This window comes from Palaemon carinicauda, chromosome 8 (assembly GCF_036898095.1).
Source record: "Palaemon carinicauda isolate YSFRI2023 chromosome 8, ASM3689809v2, whole genome shotgun sequence".
NCBI lineage: Eukaryota > Metazoa > Arthropoda > Malacostraca > Decapoda > Palaemonidae > Palaemon > Palaemon carinicauda.
The window spans coordinates 166,708,460-166,721,286 of record NC_090732.1 but is presented as its reverse complement, the minus strand read 5'-3'; positions in this window follow the sequence as shown (position 1 = coordinate 166,721,286).

Below are 12,827 nucleotides of genomic sequence, written 5' to 3'. Positions count from 1 at the left end.
TGTAAATGTTTTTCTGTTGATCAGAATGACTTTAGTCTTGCATAAATGATCTATTTTAGGTTGTTACTGATCTTGATATATATATATTTTTTTCCGTATGTTTATTCGTTATTTCTCTATTTTCTTTCCACTATGGACTTACTGCTGTGTTGGAGCCCTTGGGATTGTAGCATCCTGCTTTTCTAACTAAGGTTGTAGCTTGATAAGAAATGATGATAATATGGTCTAAATTCTATACATCCATCCGTCTAAATACGCATGCTTGTCAAATCTTGCACAGCCTTTTACCTCTTAAGCTCCGTTACTACTTTACCCCATCTGGTGGTAGTGTCATCAATGCACTTCAGCTCCTCTCTGCACTTGCATTACATCCTTCCACTTTACTTCTATTCTTGTTTCATTTCTTTTATCTTGATGTCCAACCTCTATAAATTTTTAGCCTCCATAAGGTTTAGAACACTTCCAGAAGGCTAAAATCACTGGCTGTACCACCACTTGTTCCTAGTGCCCAGATTCTAAAATGTTAGAACTCTTCCAGAAGGCTAAAATCACTGCCAGATCTTTGCTCAGACAGCATTTATAGTATTTACAATGCTTCCAAAAGGCTAAAATCACTGGCTGCACCACCACTTTTTCCTAGTGGCCAGATTCTAAAATGTTAGAACTCTTCCAGAAGGCTAAAATCACTGCCAGATCTTTGCTCAGACAGCGTTTATAGCATTTACAATGCTTTCAGAAGGCTAAAATCACTGGCTGCACCACCACTTTTTCCTAGTGCCCAGATTCTAAAATGTTAGAATGTTTCCAGAAGGCTAAAATCACTGCCAGATCTTTGCTCAGACAGCATTTATAGCATGTACAATGCTTCCAAAGGCTAAAATCACTGGCAAAAACACCACAACCACTCACTGCACAGCCTCTACAACATTTAGTGTTTTAATGATTCCAGAAGATTAAAATCACTGCCAGATATTTGCTCAGACAGTCCGTGAGACGTTTACATCGATTCCAGAAAGCTAAAATCTCTGGCTACCCTTCCACTAGGGTTTTACCCTAGATGTACTCGAGTTATGAATGGCCTCAAATGTCCCAGCACTGAGCTATATAGCCCAAATCCACAAATCTCTCCTTTGTAAAGCATCCATTGGATGTCTCCGCAGGTGGGCCTCCAATTCCTAGTGGCACTCACGTTATGCCCTTCAGTTTACCTTTAGTCCCAGTTCCTCCCTTTCACATTACTGTCCAATCTAAATTCTGCAAATGGGGTTTTCCTGCAGATGTACCTTAGGACTGGAAATCCGAATTTCAATTAATCTATCATTCATTGTACTTAAGGTCATTTGTTTTTCTAGGTTTTTATACCCAAAGTATATACTGTACACATTGTTTCAACATTAAAAGCTTTCCATCTTACAAAATAAAGGAGCGATACTTATGTATGCTATTCATAAAAAGTGTGTAAAATTTAACAAAATTAATTTATTGACCAAAGTCTGTCATTGCCTGACTTTTGTGGGACGTGGTGGCTTCATTGTCCACAAACCTCGTGCATTTGTGGCTGACTCCACCTCTTCGAACCGTTTGACAAGCACGTTCGTCAACCTGGTTCGACGAACCATTTGATCATGTAAACCACGGATAAGACATGTCAGTGGGACAATCAGCGATTATGCAGTGTTACTAAAGGTCAAATGTAGTCATCTCAAGGTATGTTCCTTGTCAAAATTGATTATAATAGTTTAAAAAAAGATGTCCAAGTATCCAGAAAGTGTAAATTAAATGATATAGTGATTGTAAACGTTGCTTAAGAGAGAACCAGGTCATACTCGTGGAGAGAGATTCTCCCCTCTTCTCTCATCTCCCTCGTGCAAGCCACCACTCTCCTCACAGGTAAAGTGCGAGTTAAATTTATCAATTATCCTTAATTATTATTACAGATGATTAATCTTTATTCGTTTAACCCAAGGTAGGCCTACCACTGTAGTCTATACAAAATTCTTATTTCTCATTGTTTTATTCATAATTATGAATTTGAAATTGAACGTGTGAGTAATAGTCCTATGATTCACACACACACATGTGCTCGATAATAGATGGTGTTATTCTGAAGGTTACAATTATATGTTGAAAAATCCAGTTTGGAATGGCTAACTGGATTATCCTAATAAGTGATTCGCCAATGTATGGACTACATACACATATGTATACTTTGTACAATATATATATATATATATATATATATTATATATATACATATATATATATATATATATTATATATATATACATATATATATATATATATATACATATATATATATATATATATATATGTGTGTGTGTGTTTGTGTCGCCATGATCAGCAAAGCTCTACTAGTCAGGGCCACCCATACTAGGTTGGTTTGCTGTGAGTGATCAAAATAAAGTCTCCTACCGCCACCAATCCGCTATTACCAGCAAGGTGATGAAAACTGGCCAAACCCCAGACACGAATAACGTCTGAGGCCTTTTTCCTGCAGTGGACTAGAAACTGCTGCATTTGATATATATATATATATATATATATATATATAATATACAGTATATATATATATATATATACTGTATATATATATATATATATACTGAGTGTATATATACATATATACTGTATATATGTATATATAATTTATATACTACTGCTAGAGAGTTATGGGGTCTTTTGACTGGTTAGATAGTACTAAATTGGATCCTTCTCTCCGGTTACGGTTCATTTTCTCTTTGCCCACACACACACACACACCGAATAGTCTGGTCTATTCTTTACATATTCTCCTTTGTCCTCATACACCTGACAACACTGAAATTACCAAACAATTCGTCACCCAAGGGGTTAACTAATGAATTGTATTTGTTCAGTGGTCACTTTAATCTTGGCAAGGGTAGAAGAGACACTCTAGCTATGGTAAGCAGCTCTTCTAGGAGGACACTCCAAAATCAAACTATTGCTCTCTAATCTTGGGTAGTGCCATATCCTCTGCACCATGGTCTTCCTCTGTCTTGGGTTAGAGTCTTCTTGCTTGAGGGTACAATCAGGCACACTATTCTATCTTATTTCTCTTCCTCTTGTCTTGTTAAAGTTTTTTTATAGATTATATGGGAGATATTTATTTCAATGTTACTGTTCTTAAAATATTTTATTTTTCCTCGTTTCCTTTCCACACTGGGTTATTTTCCTTGTTGGACCCCTGGGCTTATGTATAGGCTAGTATCGTGCTTTTCCAAATAGGGTTGTAGCTTAGCAAGTGATATATATATATATATATATATGTGTGTGTGTGTGTGTGTATATACAGTATATATATATATATATATATATATACATACATACATACATACATACATATATATATGTATATATATATATATAATATATATATAAATATATATATATATATATATATACATATATATATATATATATATATGATGGAGTACCTGCAGTAAGATATGTTTTCCCATGGCGGGCAGGCGCCAAGTGAGTGGCACTGTGCCGGTTGCAGAGAGCAACAGCATCAGTTTGTATCTGAGGACGCATTAAACCACATGTCTCCAGCATCGTGTATCTCTTGTCCTATCTTGACATCCAATATGGCGCAGTGATTATCAAGGACAAACGCGACCCTCACCATGCCCTTCCAGCGCCGCTCAATGCAGTCTACCCCAAGGGCCGCACGCCCTGTCGTCCCCCGTGGACTTGTCCCTGCCCTGCAAGAAGCCAGGCAAGCCATGGCGGCACAGCAACATATGATCAACGCTCTCCGTGACCGGCTTGCGACACATGCGACCCCTGCACCTCGTGTCCCCGCGTCTGCAGCCCCAGAGAAGTGCGAAATTGAGCTGAAGCCCGCTGCATTCAGGTCCTGGAGGAGGTCGATGGAATGCTGGATCGAACTGTGCAGACTACCGCCCCACGAGGTCGTCCACCACATCAGGCTATACTGCACACCCCCTCTGCAACGGGCGCTAGATGCCAGATTCACGTCACAGGAATGGGGCAACCTCACCGCTACGGAAGCCATGGACTTCATTCGCGATATTGTGTTGCGTTCTACAAATCGTGCCGTATTATGGTCGGAGTTTTTTAACGCAGTACAAGGCCCAGGAGAAAGTGTCAGTGATTATTTTTTAAAATGTTCTCAGAAGGCCACCGATTGCAATTTCCAGTGCCCTCAGTGTCAGTGCAATCTGGCCGAATATATGTTGTTACCCAAGTTAATGGTGGGCCTCAGCGATGAGGCTATGCGCCGCCATGTATACCAGTGTAGCAATGATATCAATAGTGTTGGTGCCCTTAGGGCCAAGTGCTGTGCATACGAGGCGGCCCGCGTCGACGCCGCTGCTCGCCAATGCAACTGGAGGGAATCTGCTTGTGCAGCTGGCAGCGAAACGCCTGAGGCAGATCATCCAAGTGCAACCGTCGCTGGCACAGGCAGGGGTCCCCCACCACCTTCCTGCGGGAACTGCGGTGGGCGCCATGCCCCTGGTAGAGCTTCATGCCCCGCTAAATCCGTCTTATGCAACGGGTGCCACAAGCAGGGCCACTATCACAGATGCTGCAGGAAGTCACAGGCAAAATCGGCAGGATCCCCGACGGATGTGTCTAGTGCTACGTCTAATGCTGTGCTTGTTGCAGGCGCCAACCTTGCCCGCCACCCAGTAGTGGAGGTGACAGTCGTGCACAACGGTACGGGAGTGCGAGTGCCAGTCACCGCCGTGGCGGACACTGGGGCACAGGTATGTGTGGCCGGGCCCTCCTTACTATCGCACCTCCAAGTTCGCCCAGCAGCTCTCACACCCCGGGCCGGTTTGCGTGATGTGGCGAACCTTCCCCTGAAGTGCCTTGGATCTGCCGTGTGCCACGTCACCCTGCAAGGTCGCACCACGGAGCAGGACGTGTACTTCGTGCAGTCGGCAAAGCACCTCTTTCTGTCGTTGAACGCTTGCAAGGATTTAACGCTGATACCCAAGGAATTCCCCTATCCCTCCCCCGCGGTGGCACACGTGAGCCTGTTCGATGGCACAGCCAGGCGGGCCGCCCAGGTACCACCCCGACCTGCCGAGGTGCCCATGCCACCCCAGGAGGAACATGCGGCCAGGTTGGAAGCCTGGCTCCTACAACATTTCGCTACAACGACCTTCAACACAGCCAGGAAACCACTACCAGTGATGCAGGGGAAACCGCACCGTATCCACCTGCTCCCAGGAACTATGCCTTACGCATGCCATACCCCAGCATCAGTGCCGAAACACTGGGAAGAAGAAGTGAAGGCCCAGCTCGAAGAAGATGCCGCCCGTGGCGTTATAGAACCGGTACCCGCTGGGCAGCCAACCGAATGGTGCGCCCGTATGGTGGTCGTCGCCAAGAAATCAGGACAGCCACGCCGTACAGTCGACTATCAGCGCCTCAACGCATCTTGCCTACGGGAGACACATCACACCCCTGCCCCATTCGACATGGTGTCTGGGGTTCCTAAGCACACGTTCAAGACCGTGGCGGACGCGTACTGGGGATACCACCAGGTGGAGTTAGACGAAGAAAGCCGCGATCTAACCACATTTATTACCCCCTGGGGAAGGTTTCGTTACCGTCGTACACCCATGGGGCACTGCTCCGCTGGCGATGCGTATACCAAGCGGTTTGACGACGCCATCCAGGATATCCAGAGGAAATACAAGTGCGTGGACGACACCTTACTCTACGACGACAACATCGAAGGGGCCTTCTGGCATGCCTACGACTTCCTCGAAACATGCGCAGCCAAGGGTATCACGCTTAAGCCGGAGAAATTCCAATTCGCCAGAAGGGAAGTAGACTTCGTGGGCTTCAACCTGGGCTGGGAGGCCTACAAGCCAACAGAGGAACGTTTGGCGGCCATCAAGAACTTCCCGATGCCACGTCAGCCCTCTATCACCGACATAAGGGCTTGGTACGGATTTGTCAACCAGCTGGCGCCATTCCTCGCAACAGCCCCTATCATGAATCCGTTCAGGGAGCTCCTCAAAAAACCAACAGGGAAGGCAGTGTACTGGGACGAGGCACTCCGCACCAAATTTCATCACGCCCAAGATATGATATGCCAACTAGCGAAGGACGGACTGGCCTACTACGACAGGAGCCGCCCCACAGCAGCGATCACCGACTGGAGTAAAGAAGGCATAGGGTTCGTCATCCTTCAACAGTACTGCTCATGCAGCTCCGCCAATACGCCCTTTTGCTGCACGGGTGGGTGGCGCCTGGCACTATGCGGCAGCCGCCATCTCACCGCCGCTGAAGCTGGCTACGCCGCCGTGGAAGGGGAGGCCCTTGCCGTAGCCTGGTGTCTCCAGAAGGCGAGGCTGTTCTTGCTGGGGTGCCCCAACCTCACCGTTGTGACGGACCACCGCCCGTTAACCAAGTTACTGGGGGATCGTGCCCTCACGGAAATCTCGAACCCCCGCCTTTTCAGGCTGAAGGAGAGAACTCTGCAGTACCGATTCAGGGTAAAGTACCTGCCAGGGAAGCGTAACAGCGCGGCGGACTTCCTGTCCCGATACCCCGCCTTAAAGGCCGATCCCAGCGCCTACGACATGGACCTCGACGAAGATCTCACCGACACCATGGCGGCCGCCGTCGTGGCAGCAGTGGAGCACGACAGCTGTGTCGTGGACGAGGCGAGAGTTAGACACGCCGCTACCATCGACCCCGTGTACCAGCTGCTCACGGCCAGAGTCCTGGCCGGGGGACTGGGCCGATAGGAAGTCCCAGGAAATTGCGTGCCTTCGGCCCTTTTACAGTGTCAGGGAAAGGCTGGCCGTTATCCAAGACTTGGTGACATATACGTTCGAACAGGGCAACGTTCGCCTAGTTATCCCGGAGCCTCTCCGTCAGCAGGTGGCTGCCAACCTACACGCGGGGCACCAAGGCCTGGACTCGATGCAACGACGAGCGCGCCAGACGGTATACTGGCCTGGACTCGAGGGGGACCTGCAGTATCACCGATCCTCGTGCGAAGAATGCGATGTACACGCACCATCTCAGGCCGCGGAGGAACTCATTATCACGCCGCCCCCAGAGTACCCCTTCCAGATGACGGTTGCAGATATGTTTCAGCACGACGGACACTCGTACATGGCCTACGCAGACAGGCTCACAGGGTGGCTGGAGCTCGCCCACTTCCCCCACGGAACCTCCTCCTCCCACATCAAGACTCAGCTACGTCGCTACTTCGCCAGATGGGGGGCCCCGGAGCAAATCTCCACGGACGGTGGCACCAATCTGGCAAGTGAGGAAATGGGGGAATTCTTCAAGTTATGGGGCGTGTCTGTGCGTCTGTCATCCGCCCAGTACCCGCAATCCAATGGCAGGGCAGAGGCCGCAGTCAAGATTGGGAAGCGGATAATAATGGCGAACACGGGCAGCAGCGGCACCCTCGACACGGACAAGTCCTCTATGGCTATCTTGCAGTACCTCAACACCCCCCTCCGCGGAATAAACAGGTCACCCGCCCAGATGGCAGCGGGCAGGCAGCTCCGAGATGGCGTACCTACGGCTCGCTGGCACCTCACGGTAGACAAACACTGGGGGGCGACCTTACGACAGAGAGAACGTCAGATGGCCGACAGTGGTGCTGCCCTCACCAGGACCGGACCGTCAAGAAAGCTTCCAGCCATCAACCCGGGATCCCAAGTACGAGTGCAAAATCAGGCCACCAAGCTATGGGACCGCACCGGTACCGTAGCGGAAAACGCTCCCATACCGACAGTACCTAGTCAAGTTAGACGGCAGCGGGCGCCTCTCCCTCCGCAACAGGAAGCACCTGCGTCTCACATCATCGGGGCCCCAGCCTAGGCAGGCCACACCCGCTACGCATCCAGCCACGCCCACGCCCGAGCAGCTACCAGGCAGTCACCCCGCGCCCAGCCCACATGCAGCACGGAAGCCACGCCCATCACGATGCACTAGAAGGCCTGCGTGGATGGATGACTACATGTGATCATCGTACATTACAGCGGCACCTGCATACATTTTTCTTTTCTTTCTGTCTTTTATTGCTTTTGCTTTTCATATTATTCTATGAACATGTATTACCCGCACATTGTATTTTGCATTTCTGACAGCTATGGACCTGTCTTCTTATTATTGCACATGCACCCAATTTAATCCATGTATATCCATGCATTATTTTTTATCATTGCCTCTCCATGTATACCCATGTATTAATCTCGGGGGGGGGGGGATGATGGAGTACCTGCAGTAAGATATGTTTTCCCATGGCGGGCAGGCGCCAAGTGAGTGGCACTGTGCCGGTTGCAGAGAGCAACAGCATCAGTTTGTATCTGAGGACGCATTAAACCACATGTCTCCAGCATCGTGTATCTCTTGTCCTATCTTGACATCCAATAATATATATATATATATATATATATGATTATGAACCTGCATTCATACGTGGAGCTCGAGAAGAAGGAAATTGATTTAATTAAAAAGGCAATTGTGACTCAGGGAAATAACAACGAAAGGACTTATATGTCAAATATTCATGGATGGCTATTAACTGTTCTTTAACTCTCTCCATAGACAGCACTGTTCTTCATAATTTTTAATCTTGTTTCAACTTTACAGTGAAAGACTTTTCTTTCACATCACACATATTTTTTATCTCCGACAAGATCTTTATCATATAAGCCTATATGCTCTAAGTGGCTGTTATGTTTTTCATTATTATTATTATTATTATTATTATTATTATTATTATTATTATTATTATTATTATTATTATTATTATTATTATTATTACTTGCTAAGTTACAACCCTGGTTGGAAAAGCAGGATGCTATAAGCCCATTGTCTCCAACAGGGATAATAGCCCAGTGAGGAAAGTTTCGGATGTCTTTTGTTTCTTTCACTATTAAATTATGGAATAGACTTTTTGCTTGATGCCATAAGTCTAATAGCAGCTCCTAAACTACTTTCAAGCTATTTGCACCAATGTGATGATTCCATATTATTATTATTATTATTATTATTATTATTATTATTATTATTATTATTATTATCCAAGCTACAACCCTAGTTGGAAAAGCAAAATGCTATAAGCCCAGGGGCTCTAATAGGGAAAAATAGCCCAGTGAGGAAAGGAAATACGGAAATAAATAAATGGAGAGCAAATTAACAATAAATCATTCTAAAAAAAAAAAGTAACAACGTCCAAACAGATATGTCCTATATAAACTATTAACAACGTCAAAAACAAATATGTCATATAAAAACTATAAAAAGACTCATGTCCGCCTGGTCTACAAAAACGCATTTGCTCCAACTTTGAACTTTTGAAGTTCTACTGATTCAACTACCCGATTAGGACGATCATTCCAGTAATATGTGTGTATGTTTAGTTTCGTTGTTCATTTAATGTTTCCTTTTATTCCTTTTTGTCACATATGGATGTTCAGTGCTCTGGACGATTACCTTAACAATAATGAACCATTTATATTGTTTTGTTGAAATGTCCTCTCATAATAAAAAGTAGTAATGATTCGCACTGGAACAATGTTTAAGAAATAACAAGATGGCTTTCTTTAATGTTTACATTCCGTGAATATGTAAAAAAAAAGATGTGATACCTCACGTTTCTTCAGTAGCATATTTATTTATCAGTAAGTGAGGCACAAGAAATTAGACCAAATTAAATAGAAAAGACAAGAGAAACGCGTAGTATTGTCCTTGTACTTCCCTAGAGTAGTTTACTTATTTTCCGATAGATGTCACACGTTTTCACTATCTCCAGGTCCCTGTCTTTTCTTAGTGCAAGATCATCCGCTAAAACTGATCACCAACAGGTGTCGATGACGCAATGGAGACCTGTTGCTTAAGGGTGAGAGATTTTAGCAAAGTTATTTTTACCGCTCCAGAATTTACTTACGTAGGTAAGTCAAGTTGAAAAAAAAAATGGTTGCGCCTTAAGATTTGTTTATAAGTTTTTGTAATTTTTTTTTTTACAGGTGTTGACTTTGATGACGCAATGGAGACCTGTTGCTTAAGGGCGAGAGATTTTAGCAAAGTTATTTTTGCCGCTCGAGAATTTACGTACGTAGGTAAGTCAAGTTGAAAAAAAAAATGGTTGCGCCTAAAGATTTGTTTATGAGTTTTTGTAATCTTTTTACAGGTGTTGATGACATAATGGAGACCTGTTGCTTAGGGGGGAGAGATTTTAGCAAAGTTATTTTTACCGCTCGTGAATTTACTTACGTAGCTAGGTCAAGTTGAAAAAAGAGTATGGCTTCGCCTAAAGACTTGTTTATAAGCTTTTGTAATCTTTGTACAGGTGTTGATGACGTAATGGAGACCTGTTGCTCAAGGGGGGGGGGGAGATATTTCAGCAAAGTTATTTTTTGCCGCTCGTAAATTTACTTAGTAAGTCAAGTTGAAAAAAAATGGTTGCGCCTTAAGACTTGTTTATGTTTCTGATAAGAGCGAACGTCTCGTCTTTTCTATTTTCCTCATTCCAATTTTTGGGGAGTAGGTTAGTAAGGGCTTCGATAATGTAGATTTAACAATAAACAAGCAATATGCTGTGTAAAATGCTGAATGCCTTGGAATGTATACAATAAAATGAACTACGGAGGCTCCTATAGAGAGCAGCGTTCTCTTGGAGCATTATTATTATTATTATTATTATTATTATTATTATTATTATTATTATTATTATTATTAGCTAGGCTCCAACCCTAGTTGGAAAAGGAGGAGGCTATAAGCCCCGAGACTCCAACAGGGAAAATAGCCTAGAGAGGAATGGAATAAAGGAAAATGGAATATTCCAAGAAGAGTAACATTAAAATAAATATCTCGTATATAAACTATAAAAAATTAACAAAACAAGAGAAGTAAAATAGAATAGTGTGCCCGAGTGTACCCTCAAGCAAGAGAACTCACACTCAAGACAGTGGAAGACCATGCTGTAGAGGCTATGGCACTACCAAAGACTAGAGAACAATGATTTGATTTTGGAGTGTCCTTCTCCTAGAAGAGCTGCTTACCAAAGCTAAAGAGTCTCTTCTACCCTTGCCAAGAGGAAAGTGGCCCCTGAACAATTACAGTGCAGTAACCCCTTGAGTGAAGAAGAATTGTTTGGTAATCTGTGTTGTCAGGTGTATGGGGACAGAGGAGAATCTGTAAAGAATAGGCTAGACTATTCAGTGTGGATGTGTGTAGGAAAAGGGAAAATGAACCGTAACTAGAGAGAAGGATCCAACGTAGTACCATCTGGCCAGTCAAAAGACCCCATAACTCTCTCGCGGTAGTATCTCAACGGGTCGCTGGTGCCCTGGCCAACCTACTACCTAAAAAACTTAAATAAAGATCACAAACAAATATTAGAATATTGTCAAGAAAAGAAAAATAATCAGTAAAAGTATAACCTTTAGTCATGAGTGACTTTGGATACGAGAAGATTGGAATACAAGTATAGGACCAGTAAAGCAGCCCTTAAAAATTAAAGTAAAAATAAATATTGTTGTTAAAAGAAATAAGATAGTAAGCAATAACATGAACTAAAATTCTTTTTAAAACCATCCATGTGCTTAAGTCATGCTATTGCCTGCTCCAAAAATAGAAAATAAATCGCTATCTAAGAAGCATTGTGAACATCTGTGAGTGAATCATGGCTATGTTAGTCCGGCCAGGATATGGGTAATTATTAATATACGAAATAACGAGCTCCAGAAATTCTTTTCATATGAGTAGTTGTACAGCTCAGCTTAATGTATGATAATTCCCCCTTTTTCTTATTATTAACTGAATAAAAAGTATTTTTGGAAGAAGAATGAGGTCATGGCCGAGAATCGATTTGAAAGTTAAGTATTAGCAAGAGTAATCTATATCAGGAGAAGCTTCTAGTTTTTCGATCAGCGTGTGAAAATAAATTATTGGTGAATGTCTTTCATAAAGAAGCCGAATTGTGTAATATTATCAGCCAGGAATTCCCCTCTCTCTCTCTCTCTCTCTCTCTCTCCCTCTCTCTCTCTCTCTCTCTCTCTCTCTCTCTCTCTCTCTCTCTCTCTCTCTCTCTCTCTGACCATTCAAGACTGGAAGATGCAAAATACACCGGAAGATGCATTAGCAACTTTCTGGTGGATATACGGAGTGCCTCACACTGAAGGACCTAGGGGAACCCAAACATAGAATAAGGCAATAAGGTAAGTCTCTCTCTCTCTCTCTCTCTCTCTCTCTCTCTCTCTCTCTCTCTCTCTCTCTCTCTCTCTCTCTCTCTCTGACCATTCAAGACTGGAAGATGCAAAATACACCGGAAGATGCATTAGCAACTTTCTGGTGGATGTACGGAGTGCCTCACACTGAAGGACCTAGGGGAACCCAAACATAGAATAAGGCAATAAGGTAAGTCTCTCTCTCTCTCTCTCTCTCTCTCTCTCTCTCTCTCTCTCTCTCTCTCTCTCTCTCTCTCTCTCTCTCTCTCTCTCTCTCTCTCTCTCTTTGTGTGTCAGAATTCAATTGTAATTCCGAATATATCTAAAATAATAAATCTTATGGTGTAAGCTAATCAATTCTGATAGCTTTAATAATATTCTTGAAGTCATATATATATATATATATATATATATATATATAAATATATATATATATATATATATATATATATATAGGCTATATATATATATATATATATATATACATGTATATATATATATATATACATGTATATATATATATATATATATATATATATATATATATATATATATATATATATATATATATATATATATATGTGTGTGTGTGTGTGTGTGCGT